General features: G+C 34.2%; 2 long non-coding RNA genes across 2 annotated transcripts; both read left to right on the top strand.

The window, feature by feature from the left end:
- The first annotated feature begins 868 nt into the window (after positions 1-868).
- LOC110229378 lies at positions 869-1,653 on the top strand. Its single transcript, XR_002332773.1, has 2 exons — positions 869-1,054; positions 1,287-1,653. It is a non-coding gene; the product is annotated as an uncharacterized LOC110229378 (long non-coding RNA).
- Positions 1,654-8,033: 6,380 nt separating this feature from the next.
- On the top strand, positions 8,034-8,850 carry LOC110229167. The gene is made up of 2 exons (XR_002332626.1): positions 8,034-8,571; positions 8,666-8,850. It is a non-coding gene; the product is annotated as an uncharacterized LOC110229167 (long non-coding RNA).
- The last annotated feature ends 4,162 nt before the right edge of the window (positions 8,851-13,012 follow it).

Genomic DNA, 13,012 nt, shown 5'->3' with positions numbered 1-13,012 from the left:
TTTGAACTATTATGGGAGGTTTGTTGGAGGGTTAGCTACACATCAGAAACAGATCGGCGATAGAAACCGTGCACTCTGGTCAAAGATCTTGTCTCTGATTTCGTAGCTACATGCATCATAGTGGACCTTGTGCACGTCGGTTCTAGTAGGTGGGAGATTCTGCTTTCCGTCAGCCATTCAAATCAAATCTCAGCCACCGTCGTTATCTTTTCGATTAACTTTTCTGATTTTGTAACTATAGAAACACATGGCTGAAGCCCATTTGGGAGATTTAAATAAAATTAATTTTTATGATTTCTTTCGTATTTTTGGGCTTTTTTGTTTGTCCTTTTATCATCCTTCTTCATTAGATTATTTGTTTCATGGTTATTCTTATATATTCAGTGGATGTTTGTGTTAAAAATTATGATATGAAATTTTCATCTTCATTTTTATTTTATTTTGTACCTTCACTTCAAAGTTCACACTATAATCTAACGTATAGTGGTACATGAAAATAATCATGCTATCTTTATTGCTAATCACTTGTTTATTTGTTTAGATGGCTCTTCATATGCAATTTTATAGTTTCTTCTCTAATTAGCACGATGTCTAACGTATTATAATTAACATGGAAAACCGGTCATTTCATACCCCAGCTAAAGTACTATGTTCAATTCATACCCCAAATTTATAGTTGTGCAAATCCATACACTAATTATTCGTAATTTCAAATTCACTTCCCAAACTAACTAATTCGTGCTAGTTTATACCCAAACCGTGACGGTGTTAGAAGTCCGTCAACGGTTGCTTACGTGGATGCCACGTGTGAACGACGTCGTTTTGTGATGGACAAAGAGACAATAAAATTTTGGTAAAACGTCGTCGTTTTACGTGAGTCTTCACCTTCTTCAACTTTTATTTCTTTCTCTCCCGACAATGTTCCTTAAGATCTTAAGTCGAAAATAAGAGATTCTGTTACGAGTTGAAGCTACATGAAAGACGTGTTGCAGGACGTGAAGAGCTTCTGTTAGTGGAATAGGAGATTCTATATTTGAGTGGAAGGAAAAATGAGGTACGTTTCATTCAAATTTATGGTTTTAAAAATTGGGGTTTTTTATCAAACGATCAAATTGCGAGTGTATTGTTATAAAATGCGATGGATTTTGTGTGTATTTCTATAGTTTGGATGAGATTGATGGGTGTTTTAAGGTTTTGAGTTAAGAATTGACTATGTAATTTTTATGAGCACCAAGTGTTCGATAAAATGTCAAAACGAAAAAATCATTTTTTTCTTTCATTTTCAGCAATGAAGACGATGCAAGTTTCCAATGCTACTACGGTGGGAAGTTTATAGTAGATAATGGGAATAAAGTTAGCATGTTGGAGGAGGGATTCTCAGCCTTGAAAGCAAACCACAAGCATTATTGACCAATTTGATGGAGTCGTTGAACGAGTCTCTTTGTCAGCAACGCATTTGGTTTAAGTTTCCATATGAGGAGTATACAGAGCTTAAGCTTAAGTCCCAGGAGATTGAAAGTTTTTGTTATAATCTCAGGAGAACTTTTACGGTTATGTAATGGTGTTTTAGGTTCTGTTTGGTTATGTAATGGTGAATGATAATGTCGTTGTCCTTTTATGGTACTGATATTTATTGTTTTTTTGGTACTGATAGTTATTGTTTCTTTTGGTCTGTTTTTCCTCAAAAACCATCTATTTTCCAACAAAAAAAATTCACTTCCCAAAAAAGAAGAAGACTCACGTAAAACGACGTCGTTTTACCAAAATTTTATTGTCTCTTTGTCCATCACAAAACGACGTCGTTCACACGTGGCATCCACGTAAGCAACCGTTGACGGACTTCTAACACCGTCACGGCTTGGGTATAAACTAGCACGAATTAGTTAGTTTGGGAAGTGAATTTGAAATTACGAATAGTTAGTGTATGGATTTGCACAACTGTAAATTTGGGGTATGAATTGAACATAGTACTTTAGCTGGGGTATGAAATGACCGGTTTTCCTAATTAACATATTTATTATTTTGAAAGTGTTTAACATGGAGCACATTGTTGAGGAGGAAAGAGAAACTACACGACATAGAAAAAAAATGAAACAGAAGATGACGAGTTAGATTTAGACATTATTCTTTTGTTATCAGAAAATGTTAATGCGGATGAGGTAATAATAAAGTGTAGAAATTAAACGAGACAAAAAATTTGTTTAACGAGGTTCGGATTTTCTTACTCCTCGGGACTAAGTCCAGATTTGATTTCACTAGAACAAGAAAGCAAATTACAATCAATTCGCAAATGCGTAAAACAAGCGCAACCCTCTTGATTTACCACTCCTTTCTATAACGTGAAACCTTATAAATAATCTCTACCCTTAACTAAACTCCCTCTGAGTCTAGATTTAATCAGGATAACCTAACCCTGAGCTAAACTTCCCCTGAGCGTAGACTTCAATTCTTCAAGTCTCTGGACTAACCGTCACACACGAACGTTACACCAACATACAAATAAGCTTGATCACACAAGCATCAAACCGCGAAACTATGTCGCACAAAACTGCGAACTATGTCGTACACACCCTCAAAAAGCTCTCAATGATTTGTCTCTATGCCTCAGCTCTCTTACTTCTCCATGACGTCCTCAACACCTCTTTATATAGCCAAAACGATTTCCTAATAACCAGAAGAGAAGATTTCCAAATTCCATAAGGAAGAGTAAATTTCCTTTTACACTTTTCTTTTTTCTCATCAAACTTCACTTTCATCAAGTCTTCCAAATCTCTTTAAGTTCTTTTTTCTTTTTGATTCGTCCTCTAAACACGCTCCAAACATATCTGCTCAAATCTTCTAGAAACCGACACTTACACAAAAATAGTCGCATCTTGAATTACTTTTTTAATCATTCAGCAACTCCATCAAACAAAATCTTGTATTACTTCTTGACTCTTTCAACAACTCCATCAGCAACAAGTACATCTTCAAAAAATGCAACAACGAATACTTTTATTAATCGTCCACTTCGTCGAGCAATCTCAAATTCTAGGTATGATTATATCCAAAATGCTCTCACAGATAATCATGAGCATTCCGACAGTTATATTGTATTGATCCAGATGTATTTCATAAATTTTGCGATGTCATAAGAGTGAAAACATAGCTAAGAGATATGCGATACATATGTGTCAAAGAAAATTTGGCTACATTTTTACTCACGGTTGGTCAAACCTCAAGATATTGTTACACAGTGGACACATTATAACAGATCAAATATACTACAAACATAGATTTTCATAAGGCACTTGAGGCATTAGCTTTCATTGTGCCATGTTGGATGGTTAAATCTGAAGTTAGAGTAAATGCGAAAATAAGAGATAGTACAAGTTTTTATCCTCATTTCAAGATAATTGTTTATTTAAAATTGTTTATTGAGATTGATTAGCATATGAAATTTTTTATTAGTATATATAGAATTGCATCGGAGCCATCGATGGAACACATATTTTTGCTATGGTACCAACATGTGATGCACCTAGTTTCCGTAATCGGAAAGGGTTCATATCCTCTCCTTTTTTCGGCAAAACAAACTTTCATTGAATTTAAAAGAGTTATTACAAATACATATACAAAACTACTGTAACACAATTATTACATACGCAGATGTATGTGCCATACACTAAGAAAATACATCATAAGGGAGTTTGACGATGATTTCCGTAGAGTAGTCTTACTCGCTAACCGATCAGAAGATCCGTTATTGACCAACTTCATATTTTATTCTCTTTGTTACGATTTGTATGCAGCAACTTGTGGCTGAAACTTTTTTTCACAAATCGTAGCGTTAAACCCGATGTGTCCAGATCTAATTCTGAAATGTAGACACAGTGGCACAAATATTTCCGTACCAAGGTCTTTATGAAATATGTCGACTTTTAAGTTCCCTTCGACAAAACCACAAACAGCTTTGCCGTATCATCCCAAGTGCCCGAGCCTCTCATGTCAATAGATTCCCATCAATGTCGCTTATGCATTCCTCAACGACCAAATCTGAACAATACCAATCAAATCTTGTCGCCAATATTTAACCAAGCCCACATGTAGTTTGGACATCTCAATCCAACCAAAGCTAAATTGATGCAGCCGTAATCCCATCCAATAATCAATATAAACCTAATTACTCGCTTTCCAATTCCAGATCTTAAATTGATCACCATTTCTCAAATTGGAGAAAATCCCAATTAGATTGGTGGCACGTACCAATGATATAATAATGAAAAACACATTTCCAGCGACTCAAATGAGCATTGGTCTTCAAGCTATCCTTAAAGGACAAACTAGATAGGTTGAGAACTAGAAGGCATCGATTCATTGTCGTTTCTCCTACATAGACATCGACCAATATAGTAATCAAAACATCAGCAAATCCAAAGTTAATTCATTGCTTCTTGCATATGTAATTTTCACTCGATTTAGACTAGAGATAAGAGATGTTCCGATATTGACACGCAACAGAGGCAAATTTACAATCAATTGTCCATGGCGGTTTCCTCAAAACGAATTTCAAATTCCATAGATTGGAAAAGAAAATCGCCTGGGGAATTTCCCAACAAAAGGAAACCGACACTTGCTCTAACACATTTGGAGAAACTGGTCGGAAAATCACTTGCGCGAAGAAGAAAAAGGCAGATTATGCAATTTGCCCTTGTAATCATCTTCGAGAAAGACAAGCAAAGAGAAGATTGTTATTAACCTAAATCTATACACAAGCAACAGAAGAAGAAAGGTAACGATGGCCGACGCCGGCCGGAGACTGTGCAAAAACGAAAGGGTGTGGTAAAGAAACGCTTTGGGTCTCGCTAGTTCGGGTTCGAGAAATCATCTCTAAAGTCCTTTTTTGACAAACACAAACCTCTTATATCCTTACTTAGTCTACATATCATTTTCTCATTTAAGCAAATGTGTGAAGACGATTTTGCCCTTCTATTTTTTTTTAATTTAATTAATTTGAAATTGAAAAAAAAAACGAAACAAAAAAAAAAGAAAAAAAAGTTCTCCTCGTTCTCGAGCTCGAGCTCCGACGAGACAGCTCCGATTCCTCCTCCGCCATAGATCTGTGTCTCCATTGTTGCCGTTTCTTCCTTTCCGGCGAGCTTCGTTGAGACATGTATGTTCCTTTAGCTGCATAGAGCTTCAAATTGAAGTTTAGGATTTAGACATGTAGGAGATTGAATCCAATTAGATTTAGCTATTTGTGTTTGGGTATACACATTGGAAGTTTATGTATAGTTTCTGGGTCGAATAGGTCTATAAATGGGTAAGAAATGGATTTCAGCAACTGAATCATAGTGAAATGTAGTTTTGAACCCGAAACCATCCGATTTGAGTTCTTCTCGCGATAGTAGAACTGGTCGAACTTGGTAGAAATGAACCTCAATCGATTGAAAAATATATATGTAGTATGACTAGTTACACCAGTGTTACTGATATATATGTAGTATGACTAGTTACACTAGTATTACCCAAATATATGTAATACGACTAGTTACACTAGTATTACCCAAATATATGTAGTATGACTAGTTACACTAGTGTTACTGATATATGTAATATGACTAGTTACACTAGTATTACCCAAATATATGAAGTATGACTAGTTACACTAATATTACGTACCCAGATTTATGTAGTATGACTAGTTATACTACTATTACCCAGAATTGTAGTACAACTAGTAAAACTAGTATAACTGACAGAGTTTTTGTATTGTTTTGGCAGCATACAATAAGGGAGAACGTGATCATATATTTTAAATGCGAAGGTCGCATGTATAGCTTGATGATGAAGACATCAGGGGAGAAGATAACTCTCTTCATGTTAGAAGGTAAGATATACACGAAGCTTGTGTTAGATGAAAGTAGGATTAAATTGCAAATGAGATACAATGCACTGCTGTTGGGACTAGATGAAGAGATGAACATTTGTGATGATGAGGATGTCGGTGTCTATATAGCTTCAGGTGAAAATAACCGTAGATATGTTTTGTTTGTGGAGGTCATCACTAAACCAGAATTGCCCGAGCAACTGTCGAGAGTGGATAAAAGTTCGGTTGGTAAGAACTATGTGGAATTGGAATCAAATAAAGATGAAATCAGAGATAATGCCATCAATTTGTACGTAGACAAGGAAAAAGGAAGCAACAACATGAGGCAATAGAAAAAGATGATTCTATTCAAGAGGATGAAATTATCCCTCCTTCTCGCTAGTAAAAAGAAGGGAAGAAGTAAAGTAAAAATGTTTCCATCGGTTAGAGAAAGGCGTTTAAGGACGCAAAACAAGAGGAGGCCGAGGCAATCGTGTCAATGGTTGTTATTTGGCAATCGTAGTATTTTATTTTATCAGCAGTTTATGATTTGTAAAACAGTTTCGACTTGGACAACTATGTAACACTAGTTTTTCTTGATGTAATACTATGTCTTCTTTCTATGGTAAATGGGGAAGACAAGTACAACAAGTAATACTAAGGACGAGATTTGATAATACTGATAGAACTAGTATAACATATGAAAAAAAAATTGAATTTTGAACTTGTTTTTTCCAACACTAAATATTACACCAATTAATATGTGATAATGAACTCTTAAAAATGATTTAAAATAAATTAAGTGAGAAATAACAAAAATATATTATATTGGATTGTTGTAATGGACTCTATACAACATATTCCTTATACTTTTAAGCTCACTTTTTATATAATCACCAACTTAGGATGAAAAAGTTACAGTTTTATATATTTTTAACATATGATTACATAAAAAAGTAAGAATTATATATTTATAGATTTCAATCAAGTGTACAACTAGATAAACAAATTTTAAGGTTATATAATACTGGTTTAACTGAAAAATACCGAAAGTAGAACTATTTGAAAAATTGGTACAACTGATACCTTGGGTATAACTATAGATCCAATTGGTAACCATTTTTGAGTAAAATAATGAGTAGGAATATCATGTTCCTCAATTTTTTTATCGTTTGTAAGTAATTTTTGTTCAATTTTCAGACATGTGGATCCTACATTTTTCCTCTCTATTCCTCAAAAAAAAAAAAAAAGAATGATAGAACAAAATTGTTCCTATCCAAAATTGCAGAGGAACAAAGAAGAACAAAATTATAAAATTCATTTTTAATTATTAAATAATTTTAAAATAGCTTTTATGATAATATTTACACTTCTATATATAAATCTTTTCCATACTTTTATTTTATATTTATATATAAAAAACCTTTATCAAAAAAAATAATTTAAAGGAATATTGTGACTTTATTTTAAATTAGTATTTATACTTCAATAAATAAATAAATACTTTTAAGTGAAATTTATATATTTTTAAATAAAATATTTGAATTTTTACAATATTTTATTTTAAAATTTATATAAAATATTAATTTAAAATGAAATTTATAAATTAAATAGAAGAAATAATTTTTTAATAATTATTTATTCAAGTTGTTGGTTACTATTTACCATATCATTTGTTCAATTTTTATGTTCCTTTTGGTTCCTCATTTTGCTCATTTTTTTTTTTTTTTTGTTCCTTCTCGTTCATTTTTTTTCCTATTCCTATTTGTTTTTTTTTTATTTATCACCAATCAGAGCCTATATTGTAAAAAAGACTGCGCACTGTTGAAAAAACGGCGCACACGTGAAAAAAACGGCGTGTCCCAAAAATGGGAGTTTTCCCCCAAATTTGACGGCGCACATGTGTAAATTTGACTTGCACATGTATAAATTTGACGGTGCACATAATTTTAAATAGTAATACCAGTAGTACAAATCAAAAAACAAAACCAACATAGTCTTACCTAGTATTACCAATTGTACAAATCTAAACAACAACCATAGGCCTAGTATCATGGTAGCTGGAGGTATATTCTTCTTCACCTCCAGCTACCATGATACTAGGCCTGGGCATTCGGCCAAACCCGAAAGAACCGAACCGAGGAAACCGAATATTTCGGTTATCGGCACCGAGAATTAGGGAAGAGTAAAACCGATCGGTTATTCGGTTTTCTCCTTCATTACCCATTTTTCATAGTTCTTCTTCTCCTACACCGGTCTGCTACTCTGTTTTTCAAACATGCGGCCGCGTGAAACATAATGTATGAGAGAGACGATAAACAAAAACCCTAATATTTAATATGGCTGGGCTTTAAACTTGAAATTATAAACAAACAATAATCGAAAGCCCAACCCATATTATCATAACTGTTCTTTTAAAACCCACTAAAACAAACTCACATTTAAAATTGATAAAATACAGCCCAATACTTATAAAATTAAACGAAGCCCAATGTTTATGGAAGAAAAGCTTAGTCTTCTTGCAGCCGTTTCTCTTTACATAAAATAAATCCCTAGATCTAAGCCTCTCCTCTTCCATTTGTAGCCGATTTTCCTTTGGCTCTCCTAGAACAAGACACGACTTTGCTTAATGGGGATTTGTAGTCCTCCTTCTTGGAACGTTCCTTTGCCAACTGACTAGAGTCAAATCCTTCAACTTCGAGAACCTCCTCAAGTCTTTAAAGGTTTCTTTTCCCGATAATATTATTGGTTTATGATGATGATTTTGACCAGTTTATGTTTATATTGATGGTTGATTATGATTGTGAATCTATGAAGATTGCACGATCGGAGCTTCCAATTTCAGACCGTGTCATCACCGCCACCGTAGCGTCACCGTCGGCAGCCTTGCATTTGGTCGAAAATATGTTAATTGGCTTGTTAATTGTTATATGGGCTTGTTTTCATTTTCGGTTAACCGAAAATAAACCGAATAAATCGAAGTAAATAAAATTTCGGGTCAATTCGGAAGAGATTTTTATGTCTGTAATCGAACCGAATAAACCGATTACCGAATTTTTATTCGGTTCAATTCGGAGAGATTTTGAAATAACCGAAAAAATGAAAAACCGAACAAACCGAACCGAATAACCCGAATTAACCGAATGCCCAGGGCTACATGATACTATCAATTTCATGTGGGATATAAACAATGAAGAAAGATTAGAAACATTACAACCCAAAATAAGTCATATCATACAACGCTCTTAGAAAATATGATTTCATGGACGAAGCATCTTCTCCAGTCTTTGTGTGCCCAATAACAATGCTAGATAAGAAGTAGAGGACCGTGTGAATAAATTAAAAAGTCGAAATTTTCTCCCAAATGGCTCCACGGACGTAGCATCTTCTCCAGTCATTTCGAGCATTCGATTTTGGGTAAGCTTCTAACATGGAGAGAGTTATCTTCTCCCGTGATGTCTCCATCATCAAGCTATACATGCGACCTTCGCATTTGAAATATATGATCACGTTCTCCCTCATTGTATCCTGCCAAAACAATACAAAAACTTTGTCACTAATACTAGTTTTACTAGTTCTACTACATTTGTAGTAATACTAGTGTAACTAGTCATACTACATATATTTGGGTAATACTAGTTATATATATATATATATATATATATATATATATATATTTGTTCAATAGTTTCATATTCATTTCTACCCAGTTCGACAAGTTCGTCTATTGCGACAAGAACTCAAATTGAATGGTTTCGGGTTCAAAACTATAATTCACTACAATTTAGTTGCTGAAATCCATTTGCTACCAATTTAAAGACCTAATCGACCTTTAGAAAGTATGCATAAACTTCTAATGTTCATACCAAACACAATAAGTCAAATCTAATTGGATTGAGTCTCTAAAAATCTAAATCCAAATCCTAACTTCCAATGTCCATAAACTTCCAGTTGATAGCTTGATTTTCTTGCTATATTCCAACGGCGGGAAATGCATACTAAGCAGTTGTAGTGCTTCCGTTTCCTCGTCGATCTCTTGCAACAGACATTCATTCATATAATACTCATCTCCGAATAGTATTACCAGTATTACCCAGAAATAAGACAAATAGTTATACCCTAGTATTACCAGTAATACCCAGAAATCAGACAAATAGTTATACCCTAGTATTACCAGTATTACCTAGAAATCAAACAAATAGTTATACCCTAGTATTACCAGTATTACCCAGAAATCAAACAAATAGTTATACCCTTGTATTACTAGTATTACCCAATTATACATGTATATCACACACAATAGTATTCCCTGTTTTACCAGTTTTACCAAGATATCTTATTGTTTTTCTGTTCCACCAGTTTTACCCAGATACCCAAATAGTGTTACCCTATTATACCAGTATTACCCAATTCAAATACTTACTATCTCCGCCGCATTTTCCACTCGATTTCCATCTGCTATCTCATTCTCGATACTCTCATCGGAGGAGGAGTCCGACAAGGTTCTACTACTACCACTAGTCTCCCAGCCATAATCGACAACAAAGATTTCCCGAAGATAAAACGGAGATTTAAAGGGAGAGAATTGGCAACGAAATCGAGAGATATATTTAGTTGAAATTGAGAAATTGTGGAGATAACTGTTGTCTCTTTTGAATTTCTTAACTATTGAAGACGAATTGAATGAGAATCCACGTCGTGGAGAGAGGAGAGAAAACAAAAACGTAGAAAACAGAGAGAAAACGGTCGTGAGAGGAGTTGGCTCGTTGAGAGAAGTTAGGGTTCGTGGGTTTTCATGTTAGATCCGAAATCAGTTTGGTTGGGTGGATTAACCCAGGTTTAGAGCATGCACATAGTTGCTACTCATAAAGTATCATTAATAACTTATTAGTATTAATTTTAATGTTTATTTATTGTTTTAGATTTTTTTTTATGATACTGGTAATAAATCTGTTTCCATGGGTAAGATCGGTTTAAGTATCATAAATAAAAAAAAATTATTTGCAAAATTGAATATAAATATATAAAAACATAGGATTACAAAAGGTAATATTACAATCCAAAAAAACGTAGAATATATTTAAGCAAAAAAAAACATTAAAAACATGATGATAAAGATAATTTAGTCGCCACGAGTCAATTACCTTGGCCCCATTTTTGCCAAATATGCTAAATCAAATCTTCTTTCAATGGAGTCAATTACCTTGGCCCCATTGATTGGCCATCATATTGTTCACATCTGTAGATGTCTCTATAGAAATAGAGTTGTCCACATGAGAAGTCCCGCTCCCTTCGCCTTCTACGAAATCAGATAAATCGAACTGAGTCTCTTGATCTCGTTCATCTTCAATAATCATATTGTGCAATATGATACATGCTCTCATTATCTTGCCCATTCGCTCTTTATCCCAAAACAGACCTGGGTTTCGAACAATAGCAAATCGAGCCTTCAAGACTCCAAAAGCACGCTCGACATCTTTTCTCACTGCTTCTTGACAACTATAATGATGCTTTCGGTCCTTGTGGTCGGGGAATTGATTGGATGAATGTTGCTCACTTCGGATATATACCATCTATGAGGTAATAACCCATTTTGTATTGATGTCAATTGACTTTGTAATTGACTCGTGGAGCTCGACCTTCTAATATATCATTAAACACCGGTGAGCGGTCAAGAACATTTATATCATTACACGTACCCGGAGCTCCAAAAAAAGCATGCCAAATCCATAGATCTTGTGATGCCACGGCCTCTAAAACGATAGTGGGTTTTCCATGTCTGCGTGAATACTGGCCTTTCCAAGCCGTAGGACAATTCTTTCACTCCCAATGCATACAATCAATGCTTTCTACCATTCCCGGAAATCCGCGATTGCCAGATGCCAAATTGCGGCTGTACATTTCTGTAGGGCATATAGACCTTTCTTTCTAATATCATTTAAACCCGACCCGGACGGTGAACCGGACTACCTTCTGGGTCACCGGGTCACTGGGTCAACCGGGTTCGACCACGAGTCAATTGATTAAAATTTAATTAATATATTTAATATTCATAGAGAATATATAATGTTTATAAATATAAAACTAAAAATATTCATACTATATTTACAAAATATGAAGTCTAACAATAATAATAAAGTAATTCAAATTAAAATTTTAAATCCAACTAAAAGTCTAAAATCGTAACAAATATTAAAATAGTAGGAGATCGCTAATAACAGAAATAAACTAATAAAACATCGCGAATTCAAAACAACTAATATCGGTTATTTTTCTCACCATTTCATTCATTCTCCTTAGACGGTACTGTCATGTTTCATTAAAATCTAAAACATCAAATGAGTCTAAGAACTACAAAAGAGTTCTAAAAATAATTGAATAGAGTCTAAAACTCCAAATTTTATTCCAAAATCAAATGATATTTTTAAAACCCATACCCAGCCGGTTCAACTGGTTCACTGGGTCGCGGGTTAATGGCGGGTTTTTGTGGGTTTTTCCGGTTTTGAAATTGGCGGGTATTAGCACTAAACCCAAACCGGAAAAGTATCCGGGTCGTGGGTTAACCGGTCGGACCGGGCGGTCCGGGTCGGGCGTGAAAACACTGGAAATATGAGAAGAGTTTTGTAATAGAAATATGAGAAATGTTTTTTTTGAATTGAACACAGACATAACGTATATATATATATATATATATATATATATAAGAGAAATGTGACAATACAAACAATTGTGACCATACAAAATAATAAAAACAAAAAAACAACAATCTTACCATAAAGTACCAATAATACATTGTGACAATAGAAAATGTTTGGTACATCCGAATAAAACAAAGCAACACAACCCTACATTAAAGCAACAGAGAACCAGATTCCTTTCCTTGCCGACACCACTAGCTTCCAAGAGGATCATGCACATAATTAAGCAAAGAAGATCAAATAATACTACAAATTAAGTAAACAAAAAAAAAACAGAATATTACATCACATACCTAGAGACCAGAATACTCATTCTCAGACACAACTCATTAAATCCAGACAGATACTCTTTGATAAGAGTGTTCTTAAGTTCAATTTCCATGTCACCCAAACAATTAGACCTTCCAAGAAGGCTGTCAAGTAGCTTCTGCTTAGCGAGTCTCTCTTTGACAGCATAATCTTTCTC

The sequence above is a fragment of the Arabidopsis lyrata genome (genome assembly GCF_000004255.2).
Source record: "Arabidopsis lyrata subsp. lyrata unplaced genomic scaffold ARALYscaffold_4, whole genome shotgun sequence".
Lineage (NCBI taxonomy): Eukaryota > Viridiplantae > Streptophyta > Magnoliopsida > Brassicales > Brassicaceae > Arabidopsis > Arabidopsis lyrata.
The sequence above is the reverse complement of the archived record's forward strand: the minus strand, read 5'-3'. Positions and strand labels throughout refer to the sequence as shown.